General features: G+C 40.8%; 1 protein-coding gene across 1 annotated transcript in view; it reads left to right on the forward strand.

The window, feature by feature from the left end:
• Nucleotides 1–14,596, forward strand: part of kank1a (KN motif and ankyrin repeat domains 1a) — a 280,795-nt gene that overhangs the window by 1,053 nt on the left and 265,146 nt on the right. The gene's annotated exons all lie outside the window — the stretch shown is intronic.

Genomic DNA, 14,596 nt, shown 5'->3' on the forward strand with positions numbered 1-14,596 from the left:
GATTGACGATGTCAATTCTAATAGAAATGGTTCGGGTGTACATTCTAGCTGTTTCTTCCTAATGAGAGATTTTCCATTGAATAGTACTGTTAAAATTTATTTGCCCTTTGAATATTAATAATTTTGTTGGCGAGGTGGTGCCTACTCCTTCATTTTAAATTACGGCGTTGACTTGCAGGTTCTGCAGCTGTGCTTTTTGTTACAGTGCTCCCTGCAGGTGCCCGGTGTAGACATTCCAGTCACTTACCACCCAGTGAAAGAGAAAGGTCTGCTGTTATAGAGGTCATCCTCTTGGGCGGCGGATTTAGATACAAGTTGAGGAGCAGTAAATTTGCCAAGGATAAATGTGTATCAACTCTCTAACTTGCGAAATGTACAAATTTCAATAACCCCCTCACACTGTGTGTGTGTGTGTGTTTGAGCCCTTCAACTGTCTAATATGATTTAGCGAGTTGAAAAAAAAAGTATTACAGGAAAGATTCTAGCACGGATAAAGCAGTGGCTGATTGGCAGCAGGAAGCCTTTCCTGGCTGGCTGCCGGTGTCTTCTGGTGTTCCACAGGGGTCTGTCTGTGTTGGGACCGATTCTTTTTATGTTACGTGTCAGTGATTCGGATGATGGGATCGATGTTGTTGCAAAGTTTGCGGACGATATGAAGGTAGGTGGAGGGGCAGGTAGTTTAGTGGAAGTAGAGGGGTTGCTCAAGGATTTAGACGGGTTGGTGGAACGGGCTATGAAATGGCAGATGGAAGTGTATGGCCTTGCACTTCGGTAGAAGAAATGAAAGGGTTGACTATTTTGTAATTGGAGAGAAGATTCAAAAATCTGAGGTGCAAAAGGGACTTGGGAGTCTTGTACAGGATTCCCTAAAGGTTAATTTGCGTGTTGAGTCTGTGGTGAGGAAGGCAAATGCAATGTTAGCATTTATTTCAAGAGGGCTAGAATATAAAGGCTGGAATGATGAGACTTGATAAAACACTGGTAAGGCCTCACTTGAGCAGTTTTGGCCACCTTAGAAGGGACGTGCTGAAACTGGAGAGGGTTCAAAGGAGGTTCATGAAAATGATTCCAGGATTGATCGGCTTGTCATCTGAAGAGCATCTGATGGCTCTGGGCCTGTGTTCACCAGAATACAGAAGAATGACGGGTGACCTCATTAAAAACCATTGAATGGTGAAAGGCCTTGTGAGAGTGGATGTGGAGAGGATATTTCCTGTGGTGGGAGAGGCAGGAGGAATTTCTTTAGCCAGAGAGTGGTATGTAGAATTCTTTGCCACAGGCAACAGTGGAAACCAAATCTTTATGTATATTTAAGGCAGAGTTTGATGGATTCTTGATTGGTCAGGGCATGAAAGGATATGGGGAGAAGGCAGCAGATTGGGGCTGAGATGAAAATTGGATCAGGCAGAACAGACTCAATGGGCCAAATGACCTAATTCTGTTCCAAAATCTCATGGTCTTGTGAGCTGAGTTTTATTTTGTAGGGAAAGAAAACATAATTGAATAGCAGAGAATTAGCTGATATTGTCTGGATCACTTGGGGCAAAAACAATATTGTAACTTTTATTGCTTCGAAACTTAACTGTTCATTTAATAGCGCAAACACGAGGAAATCTGCAGATGCTGGAAATTCAAACAACAACACACACAAAATGCTGGTAGAACACAGCAGGCTGGGCAGCATCTATAGGGAGAAGCGATGTCGACGTTTCGGGCCGAGACGTCAACATCGCTTCTCCCTATAGATGCTGCCTAGCCTGCTGTGTTCTACCAGCATTTTGTGTGTGTTGTTGTTCATTTAATAGATGGTGCTTCCAAATTTTGTTAAAACAATATAGTTATAAAATGGTATGAGCCTTGCTATGAAAGGCTTTTTGAATCTTAAATGGCTATGATGGGTTCCATTTTTGTGGAGAATAGAGGAAAACCATCTTTTTTATATATGGGTTTGTCTACATCTAAATTTAACTGAGTGATATCGAGTATAGGTAATTGAGCTCTTCCATAACAGAATTAGATCTAATGTCAACAGGATTTCCCTGGACATTAGCTTTAATCTAGTTTCTGGTTCAGACTTGAATTGCAGTTTTGTCACAGTGAAATATACAACAGAAAGCCATTTAGATGCAGGGAAATAGTTGGGCAGATTCATTCAAAGGAGTGGAATTTACAAACCATTTATCATGTTTGTTTGTTACCTCGTTTCCAGTTTGTGGAAAGATACTTTATTTTTTCTCTTATTCTACCTTGAGGAATTTTCTTCCTTGAAGCACAGTGTATTTATTTTAAAAAACAGATGAATGGATTTATGGAACTTAAGAAAATTGAGGGATGTGGAGTTAGTGTTTCAATATACATCAGCTGTAGTCTTGAGGAGTAATGAAGCCAATTCAAAGGGCCCGATGACCTACACTCCTGTTCCCATGTTTTTAGTTTTTAAAAAAAATCTCCTAAACATCAATGTGACTGTGAATGAAGTCATTGCAGAGACACTAAAGCTGCTGATATAGAAGTCTTTATTCATCACGACAAACAGGCAGGATTCTGGACACACTCTCAGTAGAGGCTCACAAACCCAAAAGTACATCACATTTTTATAGCCTTAAGATCAAAGGTAACAGGAGCTGGTACAATTTCAATAGTTACAATGACATGTTTCCTTCTGTGCTTCCTTTGAATTGCATATCGACAGTGACAGACACCTCTGAATGGTCAAATATCTTTGTTACAAAATAATTCACACAAAATAGTCTAATAGTGTCGAGTGGCAGGAATCAGAATCAGGTTTATTATCACTGGCATGTGATGTGACATTTGTTAACTTTTAGCAGCAGCAGTTCAATGCAATACATAATCTAGCAGAGAGAGAAAATAAAAAAAGTAATAATAAACAAGTAAATCAATTATGTATATTGAATAGATTTTTTTAATGTGCAAAAACAGAAATACTGTATTTTTTTTAAAGTGAGGTAGTGTCCAAGGGTTCAATGCCCATTCAAGAATCGGATGGCAGAGGGGAAGAAGCTGTTCCTGAATCGCTGAGTGTGTGCCTTCAGGCTTCTGTATCTCCTACTGATGGTGCTAGTGAGAAAAGGGCATGCCCTGTGTGCTGGAGGTCCTTAATAATGGATGCTGCCTTTCTGAGACACTGCTCCTGAAGATGTCCTGGGTACTTTGTAGACCAGTACCCAAGATGGAACTGACTCAATTTACTGCCTTCTGCAGCTTCTTTCGGTCCTGTGCAGTCGCCCCTCCATACCAGACAGTGATGCAGCCTGTCAGAATGCTCTCCATGGTACAACAACAGTAGTCTTTGAGTATTTGCTGACATGCCAAATCTCTTGAAACCCCTAATAAATTATAGCTGCTGTCTTGCCTTCTTTATAACTGCATCGATATGTTGGGACCAGGTTAGATCCTCAGATCTTGACACCCAGGAACTTGAAACCACTCACTCTCTCCACTTCTGATCCTTCCTTGAGGATTGGTATGTGTTCCTTCATCTTACACTTCCTGAAGTCCACAATCAGCTCTTTCGTTTTGCTGACGTTGAGTGCCAGATTGTTGCTGCGGCACTATTCCACTAGTTGGTATATCTCACTCCCGTACACCCTCTCGTCATCACCTGAGATGCTACCAACAATGGTTGTATCATCAGCAAATTTATAGATGGTATTTGAGTGATGCCTTGCCCCACAGTCATGTGTATATATAGAGTAGGGCAGTGGGCTAAACCCACCCAAAATTCAAAATTAATGTTGTTAGGGCTGTCTTTGAGTACACAAATAACATAAGTACTCAGAAACTATTGATTGCCTATACCTATAGCCATGTTTGATAAGTTACAACATCCTTCTGGTCTGCTGCCTTATCGCAGTCACAGTGGTGCAAATAATTTAGCCATGTTGCCTGGTTTAATGCAAGCCACTTAACACAACCCCATTGTCTTAACATTTGGCTATTGCATATGCAATCTCTTTGTGGAGCAGCCTGTGCTTTTAATTTCAATTTACTGCTTGAAATTTACAAAAAAACTGAAGGCTAATTTCAAGCTTCCTGAATATATTTACATTTATAATCAGAACTGAAGCCTGGTTCTTGTTTGAATTAATCTGCTATATTTACATATTCCAGAATATTCTATAAAAATCTATAATCAGTGGAGTGAAGATCTGGTGTCTGAGATTTCCCTCTGCCACAATAAACTGTGGGAGAAACACAGGTTAGGCAGCATCAATGGAAGGGAATAAACAGTTGAATTTTGCCTCATTGTTGACTTTGTAGAACCTCAGATCAAAAACGTCAGTTTCCAATGATGGGTAGATATGCAGAATACTCAGGATGTTTTAATGATATCTCCAGAGAAATGTAGAAACCCTACAGTACAATACAGGCCCTTCTGCCCACAAAGTTGTGCCAAACATGTCCCTACCTTAGAAATTATAGGCTTACCCATAGCCCTCTATTTTTCTAAGCTCCATGTACCTGTCCAAAGTCTCTTAAAAGACCCTATCGTATCCATCTCCACCACCGTTGCCGGCAGCCCATTCCACGCACTCACCACTCTGTGTTTAAAAAAAAAAATAAAAAAAACAACAACACACACAAAAAAAAAAACAAAAAAAAACTTACTCCTAACATCTCCTCTGTACCTACTCCCCAGCACCTTAAACTGGTGTCCTCTTGTGGCAATCATTTCAGCCCTGGGGGAAAAAGCCTCTGACTATCCACTCGATCAATGCCTCTCATCATCTTGTACACCTCTATCGGGTCACATCTCATCCTCTGTTGCTCCAAGGAGAAAAGGCCAAGTTCACTCAACCTGTTTTCATAAGGCATGCTCCCCAATCCAGGCAGCATCCTTATAAATCTCCTCTGCACCCTTTCTATGGCTTCCACATCCTTCCTGAAGTGAGGCGACCAGAACTGAGCACAGTACTGCAAGTGAGGTTGTGTCTATTGAGCTAAGAGATCACTCAAAGTTTACTTTGATTTTACCTCTGCTGTTACAAAACCCTACTTAAATTGAAGTGTGAACAAAGGAAGTCTAATTTGCTGACAAAGGCAAATTGGGGAAAAATAAGTGCTTTTATTGCAGTAACTTGCAGAAGTCATTAGGTATATTTGTTTCAGGGTGGGGAGGATATTACATTAAATACACTTAAATCCAAGCCTGTGGCGTGTTTTAGCTTAATCAAATACTTTCCTTAATTCACAGACCTTGGTGCACCACTCTTCATTGTTACAGTCTAGGGAGGTGATTGGCAATCAACTCTACCAACCAAGCCAACGCATAGTAGGTGGACTGACTGCAGGCCCCAGGAGTGCCTAACATGTAGGTCAGAAACAAGAGATTGGGAAAGCTAATAATATTGTTTGTTGTGAGTAGAAAAGGAAAATGGAGGATATTCTCCAGGTGTATTGACCATCGGTGAGCACAGGGACAGGTTTACAGTTGGCTTTTTTTAAGGAAAGATGTTGATGAGTTTAAAACAGATGAGGTAACTTTTTGTTTCTCAGAAGGTATGAGCCTTTGGAGTTCTTCCTGTAAGGGTGGTGGAAACAGGGTTTGCATCTGCTCAACACAGTGGTAGAGAGATAATTGATAAAGTGTGTGGATTTGCTTTAAATGTGATGTGTCTGCAATGCAGCATGAACCAAATGAATAGTGTCTGATTATGTAAGGTACGTTTTTTGCAGGTAGACGGATAGATGGAGTGGAGGTTATAATGAATTGTTAACTGGTGGAGTAGTGCAGAGGGGGGAGTGGCTGAGTCATGATAATGTATCTTTGTGTGTGCATTGAGCAGCTAAATTGGAGGCAAAAGACTCTAGGGGATTGAGACTGGTTTTGACTGTCTGGTCCACTGTATTAAAACTGCAATATTGAGCAATCTGCTGTTTGCATGTTAATGCATTGAAAATGTTTTGCAGAAAGTAAATCATCAAGGTTAAAGGAGGTGTGTGTGATAAGTGTGTTCAGTTATGCTGATAAGTGCTGGCAGAGACATGATACTCCATATGTCATAAAGCTAGAGCAGTTAAGGAACAATTACAATGGATTCCGGTTAACTCTTAAAGAGCAAAAACTTATCCATTAAAATAGCCAGAATTCCCTTTGTTTAATTGGGACGCTATGCCACTTAATTGGGACAGGAGATTGTTGCCGAATGGTTTCTAATTAGCATCAGTCACGGCCACCCAATTGCACGTTAGACATTACACCTGTACTTCGAGCAAATGCTTTTCAAATGACAAGATTTGTGTGTGTTTGTGTTCAAAAAGCAGTGATTTTATTTTTGTGTCCCTGATGATTGGCCAGAGATGAGCAGTAAGACAATTTGGAATTGTTTTACTCACTGCGGTTTCAATCATTCAGGCTTGGAGATGCCAGAAATGGGTGGGAGTGAAAACAAAACTATTTCACTATCTCGTGTTAGAAACTATAAAGTATTTGAAGATGTCAACAATCATCTTGAATTGTACAATGAAAATGAAGATTTGTAGGGGGATACAGTCGTCAAAAGCATTGTTTGAAGGCAGTCCATTATCTGCACTAGGTGTCTGTACTGATCTTGTTCATTTGCAGAATAACTGAGTAACGATACTCAGCTTTATCAAGTTCAGTTTTATTGTCTTTCGACCATGCACATGTGTACTGCCTAACAAGACAATGTTCCTCTGGACCAAGGTGCACAATCAAGTACGTATAACTCTCTCACACACAACACATAGTAGCATTACCACAAATAAGTTAACAAATAATAAGGTGTGTATGCGATACACTTTTAAAAAAGTAAACAGTATAATGCCACTGGCACTTCATAGTGACGAGACCTAGGTGGTGGCAGAGAGTTCTGTAGTCTTGCTGCTTGGCGGAAAAGCTGTTTCCAACAATCTCTTTGATCCTCTACAATCATACAATAGGTAGCTTAGCATTAGGACAAGAACTGTTAACGGTCCTGATGCTATGCTACCTCTTGTCTGATGGTAGAGGGTCAAAGAGATCATTGGATGGATGGGAGGCATCGCCAACAAGGCATACACAGTGCTCCTGATAAATATCTCTGGGTGAAAGAGAGACCCTGATGATCCCCTTGGCAATCCTCACAACCCTTTGTAGGGATGTGGTCAATGCTATGTAATTCCCATACCAGATGGTGGTGCAGCTAGTCAGGACACTCTTGATGGTTCTCCTGTTTTTAAAAAAAATTGTCAAGGTGCAAAGGGGTGGTGGAGAGATGAGCCTGCATCAATCTCCTCAGGAGCTGCTGTGCTTTTTGACGGAGTTGGTGCTGAGGGACTAGATGTGTTTGTCCATTATGTGCACTCATAGAAAATTGGTGCTCTTGACTTGGAGCCACGTACATGCATTGAGGAGTGGTCAGCCTGCGTGTTCCTAAAGTCTGCAATTACCTCTTTGGTCTTATCCACATCGTGACTTAAGTTGTTGTGCTCGCACATTTTACCAGTTGTTCTACTGCCTCTCTATGCCATCTTGTTATTGTTCTTAAATGAGGCCAGTCACTGTTGTGTCAATGTACTTGAGGATTGGGTTTGAAGTGCACTGAGCTATGCAGTCATGCAGCAGGTTGAGCACACAGGCCTGAAGACCGCTGGCGCTCAGCGTGATGGAGCTAATACCATATTCCTGTGAGGTGTTTCTGCCAGCATAGACTGACTGTCCAGGATCTGGTTACCTGGAGGTATTGAGACCCAGCCGGGTTTATTGGTGTTGTTATAATTTGATCTGTATTTCATTTAAATAAAGAAGGGTAACTTTGAAGGTATGAGACGTGAATTAGCTAAGATAGACTGGCAAATGATACTTCAAGGGTTGACGGTGGATATGCAATGGCAAGCATTTAAAGATCGCATGGATGAACTACAACAATTGTTCATCCCAGTTTGGCAAAAGAATAAACCAGGGAAGGTAGTGCACCCGTGGCTGACAAGGGAAATTAGGGATAGTATCAAGTCCAAAGAAGAAACATATAAATTAGCAAAAAAAAAGTGGCACAACTGAGGACTGGGAGAAGTTCAGAGATCAGCAGAGAAGGACAAAAGGCTTAATTAGGAAAGGGAAAAAAGATTATGAGAGAAAGCTGGCAGGGAACATAAAAACTGACTGTAAAAGCTTTTATAGATATGTGAAAAGAAAAAGATTGGTCAAGACAAATGTAGGTCCCTTACAGTCAGAAACAGGTGAATTGATCATAGGGAACAAAGACATGGCAGACCAATTGAATAACTACTTTGGTTCTGTCTTCACTAAGGAGGACATAAATAATCTTCCGGAAATAGTAGAGACTGAGGGTCTAGTGAGATGAAGGAACTGAGGGAAATACATGTTAGTAGGGAAGTGGTGTTAGGTAAATTGAAGAGATTAAAGGCAGATAAATCCCCAGGGTCAGATGGTCTGCATCCCAGAGTGCTTAAGGAAGTAGCCCAAGAAATAGTGGATGCATTAGTGATAATTTTTCAAAACTCCTTAGATTCTGGATTAGTTCCTGAGGATTGGAGGGTGGCTAATGTAACCCCACTTTTTAAAAAAGGAGGGAGGGAGAAACCAGGGAATTATAGACCGGTGAGTCTGACATCGGTGGTGGGGAAAATGCTAGAGTCGGTTATCAAAGATGTGATAACAGCACATTTGGAAAGGGGTGAAATCATCGGACAAAGTCAGCATGGATTTGTGAAAGGAAAATCATGTCTGACGAATCTTACAGAATTTTTTGAGGATGTAACTAGTAGAGTGGATAGGGGTGAGCCAGTGGATGTGGTATATTTAGATTTTCAAAAGGCTTTTGACAAGGTCCCACACAGGAGATTAGTGTGCAAACTTAAAGCACACAGTATTGGGGGTATGGTATTGATGTGGATAGAGAATTGGTTGGCAGACAGGAAGCAAAGAGTGGGAGTAAAAGGGACCTTTTCAGAATGGCAGGCAGTGACTAGTGGGGTATCACAAGGCTCAGTGCTGGGACCCCAGTTGTTTACAATATATATTAATGATTTAGATGAGGGAATTAAATGCAGCATCTCCAAGTTTGCGGATGACACGAAGCTGGGCGGCGGTGTTAGCTGTGAGGAGGATGCTAAGAGGATGCAGGGTGACTTGGATAGGTTAGGTGAGTGGGCAAATTCATGGCAGATGCAGTTTAATGTGGATAAATGTGAGGTTATCCACTTTGGTTGCAAGAACAGGAAAACAGATTATTATCTGAATGGTGGCCGATTAGGAAAAGGGGAGGTGCAACGAGACCTGGGTGTCATTGTACACCAGTCATTGAAAGTGGGCATGCAGGTACAGCAGGCGGTGAAAAAGGCAAATGGTATGTTGGCATTCATAACAAAAGGATTTGAGTACAGGAGCAGGGAGGTTCTACTGCAGTTGTACAAGGCCTTGGTGAGACCACACCTAGAATATTGTGTGCAGTTTTGGTCCCCTAATCTGAGGAAAGACATTCTTGCCATAGAGGGAGTACAAAGAAGGTTCACCAGATTTGATTCCTGGGATGGCAGGACTTTCATATGAAGAAAGACTGAATCGACTAGGCTTATACTCACTAGAATTTAGAAGATTGAGGGGGGATCTTATTGAAACGTATAAAATTCTAAAGGGATTGGACAGGCTAGATGCAAGAAGATTGTTTCCGATGTTGGGGAAGTCCAGAACTAGGGGTCACAGTTTAAGGATAAAGGAGAAGCCTTTTAGGACCGAGATGAGGAAAAACTTCTTCACACAGAGAGTGGTGAATCTGTGGAATTCTCTGCCACAGGAAACAGTTGAGGCCGGTTCATTGGCTATATTTAAGAGGAAGTTAGATATGGCCCTTGTGGCTAAAGAGATCAGGGGGTATGGAGAGAAAGCAGGTACAGGTTTTTGAGTTGGATGATCAGCTATGATCATACTGAATGGTGGTACAGGCTCGAAGGGCCGAATGGCCTATTCCTGCACCTATTTTCTATGTTTCTATAATTTGTTACTCAGTTGAGCAGTAGTGTGCATTTTTATACCTTTTTAACTATTTCCATGAATCTCAGACTAATTGGAGCAGATGCTTAATTGAGCCAAAATGTCCTGATGTGTCCTAATTAACCAGAGTCTACTGTATTACAATCTATTCTAACTTGAATTTAAATATTGTTTTGCTGTAAATACCGTTGATTCATGGGTTGCAGTCCTTCCCGTAAACTTGGAAGTTTTTCGCCAGTTTTTAAATAGGACCTATGCCATAATCAAGTTGCAGTGACCAGAATCAGTTGTTCAAACTTTAAGACTGTGATATCACTGTAGATGAGACTGGATCAAATAACTTCATTTGGGTGATCTTCATAATTGCATTTAGGAACAAATTAGTCTAGAATTTGTAACACATTCAAATTGGAACCTGTTGAACTTATTGGAAAGCAAACAATTTTTGTTCACAAACAAATCACCAATTTTACCTTTGTTCTTGTAAATCCACCAGACATTCAAATTCAGTTTTAATCTTTTAATGGCCATTGACAAGTTTAGTGGAATGAAAATGAAAGGGGTTAATTTTTCTGTGGTGTGTGTGTTTGTGCAAGATATTTAAATATACGTGTAGATCTTTTATTTCACCACAAAGCTTTACTTCATTAGTATTTCAATCGAAAGGAACATAGTTGGCCTCTTGCATGCACTTGAAAGGGAAGAACATGGTTTGTACTGATTGAAAATATATTGTGCAATTCTACTGACTGAATGCATAATAAATCATACAAATTAGTTTGCTTGGTAAATGACAGTGTTGAGATGTGTTGCATGTTCATTGTTTAAACTCTGAAACATATCTATTAGAGTAATTTAAAGCAGACATGCTAGCTTTTGCATTTTACAGAACGATAATCTCATATTGTTAAAAATATACAATGTTTTTAAAGAATCAACTGATTGGTAATAACTAACTTCTTGGGGAAAATTATTTTGGGGTTATTTGCTCACTTACATTGTCATTAAAAGAGAATTTGATCGATTAATCCTTATTAATATTTGAGATGATGTTGCACACGTTCTCCAGCTTCTGGATGAAGGAATCAATTTTGAACCCTTGATTTCAAATCCACGATACAGTCTGGAAGAAAAAGAATGTGTGTAGCATCTTAACCTTGCTTTGCCATTTTTTGTTTTAATCGCATGTATTCCTGGATGCAAGAGCATCCCATTTATGAAGTTTGGTTGTAACACTGTTGGTTCCCTGGGTAATGTGTTCTATTTACTAATCAAGTTTTTAATGTGTACCCCTCTCCACTCATGAGGATACACTGCACCAAAATGCTCTTGATGCCCAGCCTTTTGAATTTACAAATATTGCTGACATTTTAATGTAAATAACATACATTATATGCAGGGTAGTGAATGTCAAATGGCTTCTATCCATTGCACACACCCCACTCCTGTTTGAAAAGGTCCTGTAGCAAATAGCAGCCTCATCAATATGCTACCTACTGCATTTATCAAGCTGTCTTGTAAATGGACAAATAATACACCTGCATTAAGTAGGCAGGCGGGTTCTGTTTCAAAACAGCTGCAGGCTGGGGCCAAAAGATTAAGTGCTGGGCAATTTTCTCAGTGAAGGAAGCGACTAGCAACAAGCAGATTGGTGCCCACTAGAGAAACCGCAACCAGACATGAAGTCTTGGGCTTTAAGCTGCCAAAAATAGCGTGGACATACTTTGAGCAACTAAAAGACCATTTCTGAAATGTGGATAGCTGAGTGTAGGGGACAGAGATAGAGGTGTGTAAGCTAATGAGGGGGTTTAGACAGGGTGAAAGCATATAGTCTTTATCTGAGGGAGGGAATGCTAAAAGCGAGAGGCCATAGGTGAAAAATTAGAGGTGAGGGATTTAAAAGGGATGTCAGGCAAATTTGGAATGAGCTGTCAAAAATGGTGGTTGAGGTGGGCACATTTGGATAGGAGAGACTGAGGATACTGGACCAAATGAGACAGCTCTTAAAGAACGAAAGCCGCCTCACACTGCTTTGTCCATTACTATCTCTTCCCACTCTGTAGTAATGAGTTCAAGGGTTGGAGCACAGAAGTCGGATTTAGCAGTGGTATGACCATAATAAGTGATGCTTGGTTTAAAGAATTCACATTTGTCGTGTTGTGATCTGAGCCCATAATCTTCCTATAATATCTTTTTAACGCTGTTTTGCAATTTTTGGAAATGTTCCTTGTCACCCAGGTTACACTTGTGTTTCTGGGCAGCCTTACAGCACCTAGTCCATAGCTTTCTGCCAGCGTGTAGGTGCAGATGCTGTTCCAAAAGTAAGCATGTTATAGTGATAAAGCCTTTTGTGAGTATTGATGGTGATAGAGTCTACCATCTCCATCTGCAGGTGGGCCTCATTTAAGTCCACTTTGCTGAAGTGTTTCCCTCCAGAAAGATTTGAAAAGATATCCTCAATACTGGGCAGAGGGTATCGATCTACTTCCGTTAGCAGGGGTGTCAAACTCATTTTAGGTCACGGGCCAGATTGAGCAAAATGCAGCTTCATGCGGGCCGGATCAGTCGGACGCGTGCGAACGCAGCTTTCGTTGCCTCCGTTTTTTTCAGCCTGCTCTCATGTGTCTCAGTCTCTGCTATAACTACAAAGTGTTTCACTTTACAAATTCCGTTTCCTATGAAGAAGACTGCCGAGCAAGACTGCCGAATAAACACTAAAAACCCTGAAAACCTGGTACCTGAATAAACTCGGCATTAGCCATATCATACGCCATAGGCGCTTCGATTACTGGGGTCAGCTTTAATAGTAATTAGATATTATCTCGCGGGCCAAAGATAATTCCACCACGGGCCGGATTTGGCCCGCGGGCCTTGAGTTTGACATATATGCGTTACTGGGTAGATGGTGACCTTAAAATCACTACAGATCCTGACAGACCCATTCTTGGCCACTGCCATGGGCTCCATTCAATCTTGGAAAGAATTCTGTCAGCCTCCATGCAACCTAGCTTGCCGCCAACTTTATCACAGATGGTATAATAGACCGGGGGTGGGGGGGGCTTTGTAAAACTTGGGTGAAGTAAGCTTTCCAATGCTATCTTTGAACACTACTGTAGCATCATCCAGTACCTTCCTTAATTCGCTTTCATTTGATTATATTGCCTGGGATATGGCATGCAGTTGGGAGATGGATCTCTAAGTTGTAGTTGTCTCAGCCAGCTATGTTCCCACAATGCTGGTCCTCCTGTTTTTATCACATAAAGCCCAATTGGCTTGTTGGTTGTTGTATTTCACTGTTAAGAATGTCATTACCACAGGAGTTAACTTCTCTCCTGTGTAAATTCTTAGTTGGATATCTACAGGCTTCATTTCAATCTCTTTGAAAGGCCATTCAAACTTGTTTTATGGAATTCACTTCTGTTGTAAGCTATGTTGCTTGTCTCTTATTCATTTTCACATTATAAATCTCAGTATTGCACAGGACAGGGCTTTTGGCAGACAATGTTGTCAAATTAATTAAAGCAATGACTTCTAGTTAAATCTTTGTTCCCCACACATTGAAATTATCCCTCCCTCAAAGTTTCTTAAACGCTGTAATGCTGTCTCCCTCTACTATCACCCCTTGCAATGCAATTCCGGCCCCCAGTATTCTTTGTTTTTTTAAAAATAAAAGCAATTTGCCTCTCATGTCTCCATTGTACTACCCATTCACGCTTTAAATATGTACCCTCTAGTACTAGATATTTCAGTCCTGGGGGTAAATTGCTGTCTATTTATATCTCACATAATGTTATAAACTTGTATTAAATTTCTCTCCTGTTTCTGCTGCTCTGGAGAAGACAACCCCAACTGGTTAAACCTCTCTTCTTACAGCATGTCCTGCAAACCAGACAGCATTCTGGTATACCTTCTCTGTACCCTCTCGAAAGCCTCCATGTCCTTCTTATCATGAGATCACTAACATTCAGTGCCATTTTATTAAAGTCGGGTTGCTTGCACTTAGAATTTATGAAGCTTGGACATAATGCAAAATAGTTTGTCAGTATTTTCTCACATTCACTTTGTATCTTTCCACCTCTGGTATGCATATCCACTGAGGACATGGATGTACCTATTTTATTTGGGCTGCGAAAGAATTACTAGCACTCGTACTCAGTTGGGTCTTCCTGTAAAATAAATCCTCAAAGTACCATTTGAAAGGAGCATCTAAATGCTGGTAGCTTGGAGGAAAGTTCTTGCATTGGGCGGAGTAGGGTACAGGAAATGGCTGTAATGCCAATGGTGATTTCCCCAATAGTAAGAAATTCCTTGCATGAAGGGTGTGGGTTCCTCCAGAGTCACACATGTGTGCATTGCTCAAGAAATTCCTTGCACTTGAGCCTTGCTTAAGAAAAGATCTGATTTTAAAAGCTTGGGGTGATCACCATTTATACCTACAGAATGAAGATGTTTGCAGGATCTGTTTCTCTCTTTTCCAATTCAATCAGAACTTCGAGGTCATGGCAAGCCATTAGAGTATTGGAGCAGAATTGGTTCATTCATTGGCTGTCCAGTCACACCTGACTGGCCAACCAACATTCAGCGAGGAAGTGCCGGTACTTGGTTTTGTTGCTTGTT

This window comes from Hemitrygon akajei, chromosome 2 (genome assembly GCF_048418815.1).
Source record: "Hemitrygon akajei chromosome 2, sHemAka1.3, whole genome shotgun sequence".
Lineage (NCBI taxonomy): Eukaryota > Metazoa > Chordata > Chondrichthyes > Myliobatiformes > Dasyatidae > Hemitrygon > Hemitrygon akajei.